This window comes from Apteryx mantelli, chromosome 22 (assembly GCF_036417845.1).
Source record: "Apteryx mantelli isolate bAptMan1 chromosome 22, bAptMan1.hap1, whole genome shotgun sequence".
Taxonomy (NCBI): Eukaryota; Metazoa; Chordata; class Aves; order Apterygiformes; family Apterygidae; genus Apteryx; species Apteryx mantelli.
The window spans coordinates 5,632,926-5,651,740 of NC_089999.1; the positions used below are offsets into that span (position 1 = coordinate 5,632,926).

Sequence of the window (18,815 nt, forward strand, 5' to 3'; positions counted from 1 at the left end):
AAAGATCCTAGATCTGGGACATGGGCCAGTATCTCCACAGGGCACTGTCCTGCTCCCTTAGAGATAACAACTTGTTCTGAGCTCCTGTACCGCACAGCTTTGAGGTACCTTGAGCATCCCAACAGCCTCCACTAGCAGAGCCCTTCTGAAAACATCTGTTTCCAGCAGTAGATGCTGAACACAAAAAAATGTTGCTGCATGTAACAGATAAGAAACGCATGAGCCATTTTCTCTTTCTTATTTGCAATATCATTTGTGCAAGCTATAAGTTACAGAAACGTGATCTTCTCCTGACAGTGTGTGGGGGGAATCCATCCATCTCCCTCTGTGGATACTCTGGGGTCACGAGCTTGGATTATTTTGCTTTTCTTCTTCCTCTTCCAAGATGACACAGACTACAGAGATTTTCTAGATCTCTGCTAGATTCTTCCCACAATCTTTTCATACCAGGATGAATGGTTCTGTGTGTTCCCACAACCAAGAAAAACATCCCAGGAATGCACAATATCAAAGCCTGCTTAAAATGACCAAAACATACTGTTCTCTGTCTTTCCACCAGAAAGGGGGACAGCTGAATCTGAGTCACCTGGGCAGGCTTACAGGCAAAGAAAAAGGTGAACAGTTCTCAACTAAGTACAGATGTAGCTCCAAAAAATAACCTTGCACTAGAAGCAATGTATCTGGATACATAAAGTCTCCACAGCCCTGACCACGCATCCGAACAGCACACTTTAAGAACAAAACAACTGGTGGTGCTTCAACTACTTCTCAAATGGGACAGGGGAATGACAAAACAGAGATTAGAAGCAAAAGCCTTTGCCAGTCTTGGCAACAGAGCTTATGTGCAAGTCTTCCTACTACTTCTGCCATCTCTCCTACCCTCAACAGGGCACAAAGATATCTGCTTGCCACCTGGAATGCCATCCCATTCTAGAGAGACAGAAACTACAAAACAGACTCCCCAAATTGAGCCCCTCCCCTGCTCCCCAAAAAAGGAACCCTCATGGGTATAATCCAATCTAAGAATCTGTTCACCTCAACATATTGAGTGAAACATCTGCAGAACACAGAAGTGGGTTTCCAGACACCAGACTGAGTTGGCCCAATCCCAACCTATGCAGAGCACTTCCTTCTTGATGGATCTAGATCTAAGAAACGTTTACCCAGCACGAACTTCTAGGCACAGGGACTTCATTCTGAACGTGCAGCCGAGTGGGATTTAGACTGGCTGTATCTAAACAGTTCTGTAAAAGCTGTGTGTACATAATATTGTGGGGGGATTCCTTATTTCATTAAAATTAAACACATAGCCAAAAGTGTCAGTGTCAAAATTTAGGTTTCTAAAATTCTAAATCCACATTTAAGAAATTAATCAAAGATATTTTGAAGTTTACAGTCAGTCATGCACACACCTTTTCAGGACCAGGGCCCAAAAGAAAAATAAAGGGTAAAGAAAAGTAGTTACCAGACTAAAGTAAATCAAGGTCATCACATTGCATGGAAGGTTAATGACAAAGACAATGCAGAGAAGCAGTAAAAAACAGGTGGTTTTTGTTTGCATGTTTTGAGAGTTTTTTTTTTTTCTTTTAAACACAATCTTGACCCATGCAAATAGTCACAGTGACTTCTAAGACAATTATTTGAGTAGGAAAAGGTTTGCACAATCAAGTCTTCCTGTTTTCAACTACTCCCACCTAAGACACTCTTTTGAGAAGCAATTGTTTGCATCATTATTTAACAACAGCTTTCCTCGTGCAAGTAATAAGGAAGGAGAACACTAGGGTTTAATACATACCCTTATGGGAGCACATTCCCAATTGGAGAAGATGTAAAAAGTTTCTGCCATTTTTAGAGCTATCATAAGAACACGTGGTGGGGTGGCTGAACCTGCTCAAAGACTCTGGCATTAATAATACAGGGAGCTTGGAAGGACCAGGCAGTCTGTGCAGCTGCTGACAGAGCAATAACAGCAATTCCATGTGCAGTACTGGAAGCACATTTTACACTTGCATGGTAATTCTTCATCCTCCACAAGAAAGGCAAACAACCCCAGGTGCTGCCATGAGAGGTGTCCTAAGCGCCTTGGACTTTCCTCAGCTACGCACCCTTTGCGTGCACGTTCACGACAGGCAAACATGAATGGAGGAACCTAAGTCTCTACCATGTTCAGGCTTTGCGTTTTGGGAGAAGAGTGCAGAGTCTTCAACAGGTTTCTGGTTTTGATCCCCAAGCTTCTGGCATTCAGGGGGCTCTGGGACTCTAGAAGAGAGTGAACCTACCTAAGTACAACAAGCGGACGCAGATCCCGAGAACAATCCCTGCTCTCTACGAGAAACTCAACTGCCTGGTCCTGCAGTTTTCTTAGGTGCGCAGTGCTCCAAGCAGAATCCCCCAACTGAAAACAGCATTGCTGCTCACAGAAGACCTTCACCAATCGGGTTCTGTAAATGTCAGGGCTGACAACAATACCTTTAGCCTAATATATCCCTGAGAATAAATTACTAGAGAAGAATTTGGTCCACTGATAGCTGGAGAAGCTATCAGTGATGTATCTTGAGCTCACTTCAACAATAAGCCCAGAGAATAAAGGCAAAAAGCTTTCAGTGCTACTGGCCTAAAAGATAATGGTATTTTTAAAGTTATATATCATTTCATTTCTTGTTTCTGAGCATTTTGGATGCATCCACTTCAGATTTTTAAGTTTTGCTGCACCCTTGTTTTCCCTTTCAGAGAAAGTTGAGATTCTCATGAAATAAAGCTCCATCTCCTAGACTCACGTGAGATACAACACCAAATATCCTGGGGAGCTGGGACAAAACAGAAGCTTGCATAATAGATTCATCAGGATGTGATCAAGATGATCAGATTTTTTTTGTCTGGGGCAGTTTGTGCTTTGCTCAGTTTAATATATGGTCCTTTTTACTCTGCGTCAGCAGTCTAATATCACTATATTTAGCAATTGTAGCATCTCAGTGAAAAAGGTTCATTCAAAATTAAAATTTAGAGAACTCCTCTCCTGCAATCCATTTGGTGGAAATGTCAGGACAACATTAGATTTTTGTCATGGCTTAAGACACAAGATTCTAGATTGCTAAAGACAGAGCATACAGTGTTCACAAATATTTAAGACATCTAATAAATAGTCTTATTCCATAAACCAAGCAATAAACTACTTTGATATATTTGCTCTTTTTTTTGACCACTTCTATACATTGCTCAAAGAAATAAGAGTATTATAAGATGCACGTTAAATCAGTGACATGCTAGGAAGATGCTACTGCGTGTCTTTGTCCCAAGATCAGTTTTCCCAGTGCTATTTCTATTTTAACACATGCACCAGACACTAAGAGAAACAGAGACCCAAGGTGAAACTGTGATCCTTTTAAAGTTGGCAGAGCTCTTACTAATTTCAAGGAAAAGCCAAAGATGAAATCCTAGCCGTGCCTTAATTACACTTAATTTCAAAGCAACAATCAATGAAAATCATGAAAACCACAACACAACACAGCAAAATAGTAAGATTGTGCGTTTCCCAGCTACAATGTTCAAATATACATTACTGCCTAATTGCCAGCCTGTACTTGCACATGGCGTAATAATATTTTGTGCCCAACGCTCATGACCCTGACAAGACTAGCCAGGCAGCAAAGCTGGGCTGGGGTCCTAAAAACAGCATTTTGCCTTGAAAGCAAAATCCAGAGACCAGACTCAGACTGTTCAGCCTTTTGTGAAAAACACAGGAAACTAATCCAGTCAAAATAAAGATGGCAATCTGATAAAACCAAACTGCAGCTCTGCTGATAGAAAAAAGCTAATGCTGAAAACAGAACAATTTTATCTGTCATGCCTTAAGACGTACCATCGGATCCAAGGCAATCATACCATCACCTTCTTGCTTCTCTGATTAGTTATTCCTTCTTACAAGCGAACAGAAATTTATCTCTGAAGCACAATCAGATTAGGATTAAATCGTTTGATTTAATCAACGTATAGGGGAAATAAAAGATGTCCTTTCTCAATTAACGTCAGACCTCTCCAACATGAAAACGTTTCCTTCTGCCAGAAAGAAAACAGGAGGCAGAATATATCAGGAGTGCAAGAAAGGAGTGTGTTGCCTTCAATTACACACAGGGAAAGCAAGGGAATCCCAATATCTTCTGTCAGCCAGAAGTTTTTCTCCCTTGCAGCTGAAGAATTCACAAAGGTTCCTCACCCAGCTGTAAAGCGCTGCTGTTACTAAGAAGTTTCACTTACATGTCAGAAATATTTTTAACCTCTCAAAAAAGCCTGTGTTTAGTCTTCTTTCTTACTCCAGTTTTGTAATAATTAGCACAGAATGCAAAGGGAAAGCCTAGAGGCCTTTTCTTTTTTAAGCCTAATTTTTTTTAATCTCGTTCTAACCACTATGACAGACTAATCACCCTGTGATTTAGGTATAAAAAAGACTGCCAAAGGAAGAGCATACAAAATCATCCCACCACATTCTATAACTAAAACCACAATACAAAACCTGAGGCAAAGTAGGAAAAAAAACAAAGGACATTCAAGAAATCATCATAAACAAACTGGCGAGTAATTACGGGCTTGTTGAAGAGCTCCCGCTCCCCATGGCGGCAAAACGCCTACTGAAGACTGACGCTGTAGATAACACTATTGCAAACAGCACCAATTCTGTACTAACTGCAGAGCAAAACTATCCCCGTTTTGTGGGAAAAATCCTGCTGGTGGTCCTGGAACTACAGGAGTTTCCCCTCCCCAGCATTAAGCCCTGGAGGCAGGGGACAGTGCCGGTGTCCCTGCATGGAGAAACAAGGGCACGACACCGAAACTGTGCAGTCCACCTGGGGAAGGCACCGAGCACACCCGAAGACTTCAGAAATGCTGTTCTCCCGGGTCAGTTTAGACTTGATCCATGAATTCCATGGAAAGGTTTCTATGCATTTCTATTGACAAAAATCCACATTTTCCCATTCACAGAAAACATTTGTTACTTGTCATAAGCAGTATCTAAGGGGGGGGGGGGGAACACCCACGATAGCAGGCAGAGCACAGGAAAGGCAATGATACATAAACACATTCCATTAAAATGACTTAGTATTTTGTCACAACTAATATATAAACAATTTCTGCAGTGAAACATAGGTTGTACCATAGGCTCAGCCATGCTATACATCCTGTATGAGGCTGTAAAGAATTTGAACTGGTGGAATTTCCTGGCTAATGTTGCACTAAATCAAGCAGTCAAAGAAGTTCACCCCAGCACGTCATCCGTTATTCGCTGGAGCTCAGATTTACGCATAGAGTTTGATTTGTGCACTTCTGCAGCCCACCCTCTGCCCTGGGTTTTGCCTATGAAGCAGAAACAGGGCTCAGGTCTCTCCCACCCCAACTTCTTCCCCCTGTACAACCTGCACACGCAACCAAGGCTTCTCTGCAGGCCAGCCGTCATTCGTAGAGCCAGAGACCGGAGCCACAAAGAGCTGAAAACCAGAAACAACAGAACTTACTAGTTTCTTCTCTTCCTCTTTTCATATTTAGGGTTAATTTGAACCTAGAAATTTTGGTGTAATTTTCAGTGTAGTGTCACAACGGCCCTTCTGACAGTAGTGGAGTTGTACTCCTCTAAATTTGGCCAAAAGACAGCAAAGAAAACAGGAGTGGGACACAACGCACTTCTGGTACGACAGAAGATACCCACCTCAGGACATACCGAGTTTGCCTTGCACCGAATCCCCCCACTGCGCTCCACTGATGCTGCTCAAGACCTACATATTCCCCCCTCCCTTGGAGCACTGGGAAAAGACACTGTTAATGTAATGACACATTTAGTGTGATTCCGCATGCTACAGAGAGACTTGGTAACCAAGGCAGGAACAGGAGCAAACCCTTGCCCCAGGCCATTGGTACTGTAGGTGCAAGGTTTATTACCGAAACGCCCTCAGAAGAGCTGCAATGAAAACATGTCATATTAAGAGAAAACTGACCCTGTCTTTCTACGGGCTGCTGACACTGCAGACAGGGATGCCGGGCAGGAAGGGCTTTCTCAAATCACCCCCTGATGCAACTCCTTTCTTTTAGCTATTAAACTACAATTTTTTGTTTCTCCCCACTGTTCTGCACCATGTTAATTTAGAATTGCCTGGTCTGCTGGCTAGGAACCCCCCCACCAGTCACCAGCCCAGATTTATTCAATCCTATGGTCTGCCCACGTACCCACTCTGCCCTTTACTCAGTCTGGCACTCTCCGGAGGTGTCCAAACCCGATGAGAGCGCTTTGTCCTTTCTCCGTCTTCACTATGCCATGCTGAACAAGCGAAGCTCTCCTAGTCTCCTCTCAGATGAGAAATCCACCAACCCATGGTTCACCCCAGCAGCCTTTCTCTGAACCTACATCAGTTGAATTCAGTCAGTTTTAAACGTGGGCAAACCAAAATGCACACTGCACCCCAGGCGAGGTCTCATCAGGCCTTGGAGAGTCTCTGCGCCAGATACTGTGAGTTAACTCCCTTCATTCCTTCATGCAAGGTAACTGTTCCTGAAACTGGAAAGAATAAGTTATCTTTACCCTCTGACCCCTAAAAGCAAACCAAGATGCACCCAGCAAGGAAATACCAAAGCATCATCTCCTTGCTGAAATGCAGCACTGACAGCTAGGACTCCTGCACACGGGTTAGGAATCTTTTTGCCACACAGAGTGAAGATAAAAGTACTAATCTTGTGAACAGAAGGGTGCGACACCAGACAAAGGACACCACTGGTATCTACTGAACCATCTGAGCTCACCAAACCAAAGATGCTAAGAAGGAGCAAGATCCCTCTCGCTCCTGAGCACTAAGGCACCGTGTCAGCCCCATCCCCTCTAAGCGCACTCAAGCGTCCCGCTTCCCCTCTCGGCTCCGGTGGCAGCATCGGCATGCTGGAGGCAGCTCTTCCCGGCAGCACCCTCCTCCCCTCTGCTGATTCACTAGCCTGCAGTCAGCCTCCCACGCACCATCCCGGGGCCACGTGCTCCCCAACGGCTGCCTTCTTCCCAGGCTCTGACAAGCGCTGCCGTTTCTTCAGATCACGGCTCACACACCTACACTACTCCCACCATAACCAGCGGTGGGGACAAAGAGGCCAGGAACCTAAACAATTCGTCTTCAACCAGCGAGCATTAGCTGCGTATGGTTTTCTACTCTACCACCTGCAACCCCACTAGAAAGGCAGTCTAGAAAAGCTAGTTTAGATAGCTCACAAGCTTGCAAGCACAAGAGGGAACACCTCTCTTATTCAGGCTACACCCATATCAACAACCAAAAACCATAACCGTTTTGGCAAGTTGGATTAAATTGGTTTGGTTTTATTCGTCAACATTTTTACATTATCCCCTCTTTCTTTGCCCTTCCTCCTCCTCTCATCCACACCTTATGGTTTGCCTTCCAATTCTGGAGTCTTTGGAGGCAGAAGCCATCATTTACCTTGGATTGTACCACGCGTAGAAAAACAGGAGACCCTAGCTCAAAGCCTCTAGGCACTAATACAGCACAAGCCACAACGGCACCATAGTGTAGGCTACCTAGGACATGATACAACAGGCAGATAGCAAACATTGTTTCTAGGGGATGAACAAAGAAAACACCATCCCACACAGTCAGATTGCAAAGCAGGTGTGGAGACCGAACACGTTCCCTGCGCTCTGCGGGCGCTCCAGAGAGACTTGCTCGGCTGGATAAGGCAAGAAAAGCTGTAAGAGCAGGCACGGACTGCGCACATCTGGGAAAGACCAGCAATCCCAGCCTCCTTCGCAAGCAACAGACCCTTTGCAAGAGCTGTACTGCTCCACAGCCTGTTTTTAATTACAATTTTCATCCATGAGCTACTGTGCCATTGGGAAGCACACATACAGCAGTTCTTGAAGTACGGATGCCGGCAGCCAAAAGGAACAGGTCTGGCTAGACAGAGCACCGCTAAATTGCTATTTTACATTTTGTATCTCTGGAGATAAGAGTGGTGCTGATGGGGAGATCCCAGCCTGCAGGCAGGTAGGCAGGACAGATGGATCAACCCACCACACTCCTGAAGCACTGAAGCACTACATGTTCTAGGCATATCTTTACCATCACCGCCGGTGTCCCTAGTTGTTCCTTTGCTTCTTACAGAAATGGGTTGTTTCTATACCACAAATGTTGTTAATCTGTCCTCTATTGCAGGCAAGACCACAATCATGATTTTGTAAGGAGACTGAGATAAAATCTTAATTAGCCAAACAAGCACAGAGCAGTTACAAACAGCCTGAGTACATTATAAATGCAGAGTGCTGGCACGATGTCTCTAAAGCAGACCGGTCCTTTTCTCAACCAAAAAAGAAGAGCAAGAACTGTGCTGTCACCTCTCCTAACAAGGACAACCTCTAAGTTCCAGCACCCGAAGGCAGAATAGACCATAGCAATCCACAAACCTGAAGCAGGCGATCACCCAAAAGCATCTGTTTGACTTTGGTGTTCCCGTGTTAGCGTGTTGGAAGTGCTCCCACACCTCCCTCCTGTCTAGCCAGTGTGCTTCCGGTAGGGAGGGATTCAGAGATAAAACGGGAAGAGGCACTTGCAGGTGCTTCAGAGGCATCAAGATTAAGCTTGAGGGAGTCATTGCTATTGCCAGTACCATTTACTGGAACATCTATATAAAAAGTCTTCCTAAGGAACAGATTTAGCAAATCCAAAAAGCTACTTCATAGATCACAGTCAAAGCTTAAATGAATGGACATGTTTTGCTTTATCCAGTTAACTTTTCACATAAGCTTCTTCTGCCTCACCAGCATATTCCACTCAAGCCTGCCTTACAGCAGGCATCTGAGCAGCCCCTCTGCAAGAGGCCACAGGTGGTCACACAACAGCTCTAGCTCTAACAATCCGGAGGCCTTTGCTCCTTCAGTATATAACATACACACCAGTTTGCAAAAGCAAGAAATACAGACTGTTTTTCATACCTTGTTTCAAATGCGGACCTATCTTTTTATTTCAGATTTGGAGACTCATAATGCCAGATACTACTATTCCTCCAAAGACACAAGAGCAAAAACAGCCACAATGTGGTTGTTTAATCGCATTGATTCAGAGTAATCTCTTCCTAAACAGCCTTGGCCAAGGTAGCTCCAATAATGCTTCAAAGAATATGCCTAGGCAACACCACCCTGCAAAAAAGCATTATTCCATCTAATATTAGATGCCTTGGACACCAGCAACTTCTGATAGCACATGACTGAGCAGGTTCACTTCAGATGACGACACGGTAAGTATACAAAAGGCAGAAACAGCCTTCTGTTGTTCCAGGCTGGGAAATACTATTTGTGCCATATTGTCCATCATTAAGTCTCCATTAGGAATGGTTAGTGGATAGATTATCAGCTAGAACATCCCCAACTTACCAGCTGGGAAATTCCAGAAAAATGAAAGTACTTATTCAAGGTTGCAGAATGACCTACTCCAGTTTGCATGGCAAAGAACTCAGTTATAAAACAAATAGCTAAATATAGCTAAGGAGCAGACTTTAATCACTAGGATAGGCTTCATGTAGAGGGCTGACAAGAGCCACTGAGGTAGCATCACGCACAATACGTAGCCAAACATGAGACTAAAGCCCATTTAATACATCCGATGACCTAACTGCCTCTCCATGTCCTCCAGGAGAGGCCTCCTTTTCTAGGGGGTTTATTCCACAGCCAGGACAGATTCTGCGTCCAGGGGACGCACTTGCAGGTCATAGCTGGGAGCATTTGCAAAGGATGGGAAAGTTCTGTTTCGACAGGCAGCTGCTTTTGGCGCCTGTCAGAATTACTGACAAATTTCCAAGCGCTAACTAGCAGACACAAGTTTTCAGAGCATGATGCAACAAATAAAGCGGAGAGATAAGTCAAAGGAAGAAAAAAAGAACAGATCGCCCAAAGAAAGGCTTTGTTAGTGATTATGCCAAAAGTTGGTGCACTGGTTTGGATGTGTGGGTTTCTATTCCCTCTGCGCCCCCGAGGATGTGCTGCAGAAGAAGTTGTGGTGTTGTACCTGTCCGTTATTGCGAAAAGGGCGCATACGAAGGCGATTGTGATCGACGAAAAAACAGTGACAATGACAACAAACAAAACCATCAAGGGGAAGACGCACACTCTGCAACTCTAACTACAACATTAGTGCAAACTCAGCTAGACTGTCCAGAGAGGCTGGAGAACCTCCCTCATTGACTGTTAAAAAAATCCACACAAAACTACGCACACAACAACCTTCAGACCTCTGTCTTGAACGACAGAGATGAAGATGGACTTAACCCAGGGCAGACAGATGGACTAGATGACCTCTTGAGGTTTCTGCTACCCCAAATTTTTGTGAATTCCTTCAAGTTTTACCAAAATCCATACAGTTTTTACTACACTGCACAACTTGTTTACTCAAATAAATTAGGATTAATTTAGACCAAGAGATCTGCCACAAGCAATACAATTTTATTTCGTATTATCTTTTTAAAGGAACTGGATGGGGAAGCACAGGAGGGGTATTAAAAAGCACCTAAGTTACAAATTCAAATATCCAACATCCATAGAACTTTTCATTGACAGATCTCAAGGGAGGTCAGAATTGCAACGCCCATTTCGTACTCGGCAGAAACAGAAGGAACCAATTTTCCCAACATTACTCAAAAATACAGTGGCAGAGATGAATGGTCACCCACCTCTTCTGGGCACCACCATCACCCTTAACACCCAGCACATCAAAGGACTCCGGAAGTCTTTCTCAAATGTTTACTCTATAGACATACAGTATAAATAATTTTTTAAATAATCAGTTGGCTTTCCCAGGCATAGATGGAGTTATCAAGGGAATCAACATCAGAGTTCAGAACATTAACGCGCAAAACAAACTGCAAGCTCCCTTCGTGCTTCAGCGCCGTCAGCGCAGAAGGCAAGATCATCCCTTCCTCAAAGGGGCCACTGCGGACTAGACCGACAGTCAGGAGAGGGGCGCTCGATTGCTGGCTCTGGTGCACAGTCTACAGCGGGTCCTTCCACTAGTCTGTACCATGCTTCCCCAACCACTGTCTAGGTGGGTAAACACTGACATAATAAAAATAAATCCCTGAGAAGAATGCATTGTATAATTTCTGCCCTGCTTCGAGTCAACATCGTATTTGATCCCATCATAATGAAATTTAAAAAAAACAAAACAAAACACCAACTTAGGTTGCGATAACGAAACGTGACAATGCTCCGTTTCATTTCTTCACACATCTTTCCTTGCTTGTGCCGTGTCTGAAACAATTGTGGCTATTTTCTGGATGCAGTTTTACTCTTTTTACAAAGAGCTAACAAAAATAGTGCTGTTGCATGGTTTCCAAAGAAAGTCTGATGCAGAAATATTGACCTTTTTTTTAAAAAAATGGGGTTTCTCTCTCTCCCCCCCCCCCCAGGGAAAGCAGTAAGTTTCAGTTTAAGGTGCCAGACTCAGAGTCACATGCAATGAAGTCATTTTTCCAGTGGTAGCTACAGCAAGAGCTACTGCACACTAATAGAAGAGCAAGAAATTAAATCCAACTGTAAGGAAAGTGAATCTGATCTGTCCAGTTATCAGAGTTCAATGAAATACAAAACACAAACACGGTACATGGGGTCTCCTCAGCAGAGCACTGGGAAGTGCTCCGAGAGCATGACAGTACTGCAGGAAAAGACTCCACGCATCAATGCGCCAGCAGACTTCTATGTTTCCCTGGCAGCATCAGCCACAAGGACAGAGCCTTCACATGGGACAGAAAGGACAGCCGTGCGGAGAAGGCAGGTGGAATAAGCCTCAGGAACACCGACTCCACTTCCTTCCTCTAACCCAGACTTCTTGAGTGACCTTGGGCAGGTTTTCCACCTTTATTCAGTAACTTACCTTGCCTAATGTGGTTGTTTTAGAGAACCGACTAGTACAGCAAAACTCCAATCTTGCTTCAGTATGACATTAACAGTAATATCAACCAAAGTGCTCTCCCAGGCAAACAAGACCTGAAATTCTACTGTAAATATCATGAGAACAGTGATAAAAGAACAACAGCCAGACATTCTTGGCTGTCTTTAACTTAGCAATAGAGCAGCAGAAAAGGCAACACGAGATGCTTTCTTGCCCCTTCTCAGCAACCTCCTCAGTCGTTCTTGTGCTCAGACCCCTTGGGAGAAGGGGGTGGAAAACAGGTCACAAAAAATATTTATAAAAAAATAGGTGTCTCTATAAATACCCTCCAAGATAGCTAGTGTCTAACATGTAGGTTAGCAACAAGTCATGCTCAGGCCTGGCTGGCTGTGCCAGGGCTTTAAAAGCGAGTATATAAACCTTGCCATGCACTGCACAGACTCTGTAAATCGGTACCAACACCACGTGTCTAGGGGCTGGAACTTGACTTATATATTGTCTCTTGTCCTTACCAGGTTGATGACAACAAGTGAGGTTATTCAATTCCCCCTGAGCTTCACGGGATGAAGAGACATTTTGATAAACTAAAAATAGCGACCTCCCACATGAGGCAGAATTCATACCCTTATCCATTTTAACCACTAGTAACATAAGGGAAGAAAAAAACAAACCAGGAACTGCTACTTACTGGAGTAAGTTATGGCATCCTCCAAGGCTAGAGGTGGCAAGAAGCCAAACAGAAGAGAATCACATACCAACCCTTGGCCTCAGTAGATAATCCAGTCCATATTTATTTCAAGAGCATCCTTGAAACACACAGGTTTCCCTTAATTGAAGGCAGGCCCCCCACACAAGTGCTCCTCAGACAACAGCCTGATCTCCAGCCCAGCTTCTCCCCGACATGCCTGTAATGGCTGGTGTTCACATTTTACCTTGTGCCTTGTTTCAGAGCTGTGCCTTTGGAGTCCCGTGCTCTTAGCGGTTTCTGGTAGGCACGGTGACACCTTTCGGTGAGAACACAGCGGTTTGATGTAGACTCTCCTTCCTAGTCCTGGCAGGCTCTGACAACAGGCAATTTCTTAAAATGCCAAACCACATATCCAAGTGTAAGAACGGGCCAGGCAGCGGCGCTGCGTTTTAAGCATCACCTCTCCAGCGATGACAGGGTGGGACTGACTTGTGCTGATCAGAGGGGCTCCCCGGGAGCACTCCTGGGCAGGGGAAGGCCACCTGCCAGGCAACGGGGCAAAGGCTAAAGCCAACAAAACCAAACAGGCACCAAAAACGTATCTGTCCACACACACACCAATTCGTCTTAAAATGCAAGTCACCCTCAAGGAAACCCTTCTAGCAGACAGTGATGGCCGGGCTAATGAAACTTGGCTTTCATTCCAGCAGGATGAGTTTCTGAGCCGGGGTTTGCAGGCCTACGAGACCGATGATAACAGAGCAGCAAATAACAGCCAGTGCTGACACAGTGCTTTGTCTCCCAGCAGCTCCCAAACGCATCTCGGTCCAGCCTGCCTAGATACTCTGAGATAACAACACGTGTCTTGGTTTCCATCCCTGGGGTTCATAGATGCTTCCCCAAACAGACCGTTTGCTATTTCGTATCAGAAGGTGCAAGGGGCAGAGAGCTGCTCTATCTGCCTTGCCGTTTGCAGCCTGCGGCAGTATGTAAACGCCAACGACCTGACCTAGCTGGGCGTCCCCCAGAAACACATCTCCTCGCTGCAGACAAACCCACAAATCTTAGAGTACGTAGCTAACATCGACACCTAGATTACTAAAGAACAAAAAGCCAGAGAGGAGACCGAGCTCAGCAAGCAGTCGAGCTTCCCACAGACAAAGAAAATCCTCCTCCCGTTTCAAACCCCAAACTCACTTGGCACCAAGCAATTGATGGTGACACCCACTGCCGTCTCCGTCTTCCCAGCATCAGGCCCCTGCTTGTCCAGCTGCTCCCAGGCGGAGAGAGCAAGAGCCATTTGCTGCGACCCAACGGGCGCGTTTAGCGCCAAAGCAGCACCGCGGCGCGCGGGTGCCGGCCAGGAGCACAGCCCTGCGCGGGTGGGTGCGCGCGTGGATGCACGCGGGTGGGCGCGCGGCAGGCCGGGCGGGCTCGGGCGGACCGTACGCGGCTCACCACGAAGCTCCCCGCAGCGCTCGGCGGGCGCCCCGCTGCAGCCCAGCCCTCCAGGCCGGGTGGCTGCAAAGCCGAAGGGGAGCGGCACGGCCCCGAGCACAGAGCGCAGCCCGGGCACGGACAGCGCCTCTCCCCTCCCCTCCCCGCCTCTCCCCCGCCCGGCCCAAGGACAGCGCCTCGCCGCGACCGAGCCCCTCGCGGGGGGGCGGAAGCCGCGAGGCAGCGCTGACGCCGCCCGGAGCCGCGGCCGCTCCCGCTCCCTCCCGCAGGGAAGCGCGCCGGCTCCATCCGCCCGCTCCTTTGTTGCGGGCGCGGCGACGAGCTGCCGCCTCCCTCCGCCGAGCCCCTTCCTACCTGCTCCCTCGCGGGCAGCCCCGGCTGCTGGCGGCCGCCGCGCCGCTCCCCGCGCCGGCTGCGGCGGGCAGGGCGAGCGGCGCCGCGGCGGGGGAGGCAGCTCCGCGGGCAGCCGGGCCGCAAGGCCGCGGCGGGCACCGGCCTCCAGCGCCTCGCTGCCTGCCCGCGGCGCGATGCTGCGGCCGGGCCCGGCGCCGGCTCTGCGCTCCCGCTCGAACAAAGGGGCCGGGCCGGGGCCGCGGCCGCCCCCGGCGCCGAAATCCTTCTGGTTGCCGGGCCCGAGCGCTCCCGGAAACCGAGGGGGAGGGCGCGAAAGGGCGGCGCGCCCGCGGCAGGCTCCGAGCGCGGCCCCGCAGCTCCCTCCCTGTCAAAAATAAATAGATAGATAGATAGACAGACAGACAGATAGATAGATAGCTCGGCTTCACGCGGCTCTTGCCTTAACATCCATTAAGAGAAGGAGAAGAGACAGCAATAATCATGAAGCTCACCTTTTGCTCGGCAGAGATGTGGCCTCCCTCCTCCCTGCCGCGGCTCTGGTCAATGGAAAGGAGGAGCTCTCCCAGCACACCTGCACTTACACGGTAGTAAATTTGATTGATGTGGGAAGCGCAGGAGGAGGTGGAGGTGCTTCCTGGGAAAAGGAGAAAGCCCCAATTAGCGGGGAGTTCCTAGGGAACCCAGCAAAGAGAAAGCACCTGCAGCCCGTGGCAGCTCCCGCACTCAAAGCCGGGAAGGACAGGCTGAGCACGTAACCATCGCTCGTCCCCTCTGCTGATAACTCCCAGGGCTGTGGCTGGACTGACATGAGATGGAGACAGACCGTGCGGGGTCAGAGATAGATCTACTGCCTGCCACCTGACCCTGCATCGTTAATTTGGACAGAAGTCAAAGTGCTTTGTACAAGCACTATCCAATGTACTTTACTAGCCTTGCAGACATCTCAGATCACCCAAGGGGCAATGTATGAGATTTTGCCTATCAGATAAAACGGTGGAGGGCCACAGGCTGTGCAGTAATGGACTAGAGTCCCACCTGGCAACGGTCCTGTAATTTGGTGCTGTAACTCTGCTCCACACCCTCCCATGCCAGGCCCCGCATGGGCCCACAAAAGCCCTGTGGAGACGAGAGTGAAGGAGATGCATGTGGCAAAGCAAGGAAGAACAGAGGTCAACTGAGCATCATTCAGAATGTGAGATGTGACAGCTGTGGCCTCAGCAGGACAACCAAACCGTGCGAGGTAGGCAACCATCCTCATTTCCCATCTTGCAGAGAGGAAGCCGAAGCAAAGCAAAGGGAAATGGCTGGCCCAAGTCAAAAATAGAGCCTGAAGCACCTGACTGACACCTCTGCTTTGACTGTTAGCTCACTGCGTTTCCCTGATATTTTCCCTACATCCAAACTCAAGTCATTGCTTTGCAGTTCTGGATACAAGTTTTTTTGTCTTCTTTCTAATCTGTAGTTGCCTAGGGAGACAGTATGTCACCAGGAAGAAATGAGCTAGAAGAGAAAGTGCCTATGGAAGCACACACTGGACTCCAGCTGGAGGTCTGGATTGTTCTTCCAGCTTCACCAGTGGCTTGCCATCTCCACCAGTTCATATCCTTAAGTCCAAATTTCCTTCCTCACCTATAAAATGGGAACAGTGATGGTGACCTCGCTTTCTGGGCTCCAGAGACTAACAGAAAACACTACCTACAGCCCTGTATTTTATGATGACCAGTGTGTCTTTAAAGCAGCTTTGGAAAAAAAATTCCTCTTTAATGTTTCCAGGTGCTTCAGGGTAGGATATTTCAAGTCAGATATTGCTCAGAAGTTAAACCTTTTCATTTTTGATCAAGTGCACAATTTTATGTTGTATCTTATATATCCTAGTTAGTTCTTATTACTAAAACTTCCATAGAAACACTTAATTTACAGTCTTATGTCTACGTTACAACAAATAACGTCAGCAGGTTTGGGGTTATGTTTTGTCTGCCAATAGTTTGTGGTATGCACAGTGATTGTGTATCATTTCCTGTCTTCAGTTTCGTATTATTACAGGACCAGGTCCCAGGCCCGAAATGCTTTCAGGACAGCTCTGTTGCAAGCTGGTGCGTTCCTGATTGTTTTTACATTTCAGCAGCAGAAGACTTGATTTCTAAAAGTACTTTTCTTCGTTAAAATGCAGTCGTCCCAAGGGCTCTTTGTGCAAATAGCTATGTATCATAAAGACTATCATTTGTTTTGTGTTACAGTAGTGACTTGAGTCCTCCCAGGATCGATCTCAGGCTGTTGCGTCAGGCGCTGCATACACGCAGAAGAAGAGGCAGACCTTCACCACTGCGTCAGATTCCCCTCTCACTCATGCTAGCATATACTGCCACACTGATGGAGAACAGAGAGGAGAACCAGGCCCGCTTGCTCCAGGTAGATGAAGTCAGAAAAATTTCACAGCTTTGAAGTCAGTTCCTTGAATCATTTTGACCAATATGTCCCTCTGACTAAACTTTCTCAGGGGAGTTTCCAGGGAGAGAGGGAAGGATCATCCTGGGCCAGAGCAGTCGTCTGAGATGTAGCTGAAGTACCCGACCTGGCTCCCCCAGATTAGAGACTTGAATTTGTGTCCTCGCAGTCAAGCTGTGCACTCAGCTTCCCTTGTACCTGCTCTTCACTAACAATTTGAAAAGCTTCAGAATTAAAATAAACTTTGAAATGCCATCTTTCCGCAAAGCTCCACCACTATTTCCCAATAACTATTTATTCAAAGGGACTGCACGCAGACAAACAAGCCTGCGCCGAGGATCCCGGTAAAGGAGAAGCACACAAGACACTTAAATTTCAGCCTATGAATATATGAGCTCTTGGTAGTTTTACACAGGTGAGCAAGGCCATGAATTTGAATTGAACGATTACATGTAGGAAGCTGGAAGGCCATCTCTCATGTTTCTAAACTATCACATTTGTCTGATAAACCTCCTGGCATATGCTAGTCTCCTGTTTTAAATGATAGGATATATATTTTTTCTTGAAAAGTGGCTTCTCGCAGCTAGTCAAAACTCTTTCCACTTGACTGATTATTTTGATTTGCTGACTATTTGCATAAGCTGTTGGGATCCCTGAGAAACTTCACAGCCTTTTTCTTCTAAATTAACCTGACAAATTGAAGCATTACACAGATATAGTAATGTAAAAACCAAGGGAATATTCCTGCATGCATCTAGGGAAACAAAAAGAACAAATACATTTTGTGTTTTGCCATACCTAGGTTGCTATGTTTGAATAAGGACAGCAGATAAGAAATGGCCAAAATATTCAAAAATCTTGCCATTTTATTACTCAGCACCAAGAGATGAAGCACCTCTCCAGAAGACCTGAGGAGCCAAGTTAGCTGTCATTTACCAGTAGATTACGCTTCCTAAAGTCCTGATGGTCTTATAGTTGTTCCCAAAAGGCAGCCAACTTTTAAAGGCTACAGAGGGCATATACAGGCCACCTGAGGAGGTGACCTCAAGACCTCAGAAGTCAACGGAAGTTTCAGATTTGAATTCTTTCAGTCTTCTCCCCACCACATGCCCCGAAATTCCTGTCAAATATATCCCTTTGCCCTGCCGTTGTACTTTGCAGGACTGAGAGTGAGGGCAGAAACAAACATATTTGGAAACGCTGTGTAACTTCATTGCTGTCTACTTTCAGTTATGGGATTTCCATCATCTCAAAGATGCAGCCACAACAAGAACGTTAAGTTCTTCCTATTCATTCAAGTTGACACTATAAATAGGCTGCTGCATTTAGTGGCAGAGCACAAAATGCCAACATTGGTGGGAGAAACAAGATTAAAGCAGTAATTTAAAGAAAAGCCATTTTTCCTTTGATTACAGAACTGCTGAAAGAACTTATTTTGAAGATCAGTGACTGCTTTAGACCTTATCCATTCTAAGCCAAGTGTAAAGTTCAGAAACCTCTTGTAAACATCTTTTAAACTATTAAGACCTTGCACATTTGTAACACAGTTCAGTCCAGTGGCACCACATTTTCAGGCATTTGCTATCCAAGGGCCATGGCAAAGCCTCTAATACGCAGCAGATTCTGTTGTGACTCCTTAGGTGAAAATAAATCTCTCATCTAGCTTCAGACATCTACATCTGAGCCAACAGTCTAGACTTCCCATATAATCAGTGCATGGAAACAGGTGCTTCTGGGGTGCAGTTCCCCTCATAGTACCGCGGACTTCTAAAATAACTCAGATTAATTGCTCTCCAACAATGCCTGTTTCCATCCATGAATTATAGGGGTGGTTTAGAACTAGATCAAATGAGATGTTTAAAGTTAAGTGATATGAATTGCACTCTTCCTTCCAGAAATACTCAGCATGACTGATCATGCTTTTTTTGGTACAAATAGATTAGACATGTGTTTTA

At 46.2% G+C, this 18,815-nt stretch overlaps 1 protein-coding gene across 3 annotated transcripts in view; it reads right to left on the bottom strand.

Moving 5' to 3' along the window:
* Positions 1 to 15,019, bottom strand: part of CLIP2 (CAP-Gly domain containing linker protein 2) — an 89,005-nt gene extending 73,986 nt beyond the window's left edge. For all 3 annotated transcript variants that reach the window (XM_067309591.1, XM_067309592.1, XM_067309593.1), the window contains exon 1: positions 14,907 to 15,019. The gene's annotated coding sequence lies outside the window, so the exon portion shown is untranslated. The remainder of the gene's footprint in view (positions 1 to 14,906) is intronic.
* Positions 15,020 to 18,815: the final 3,796 nt, after the last annotated feature.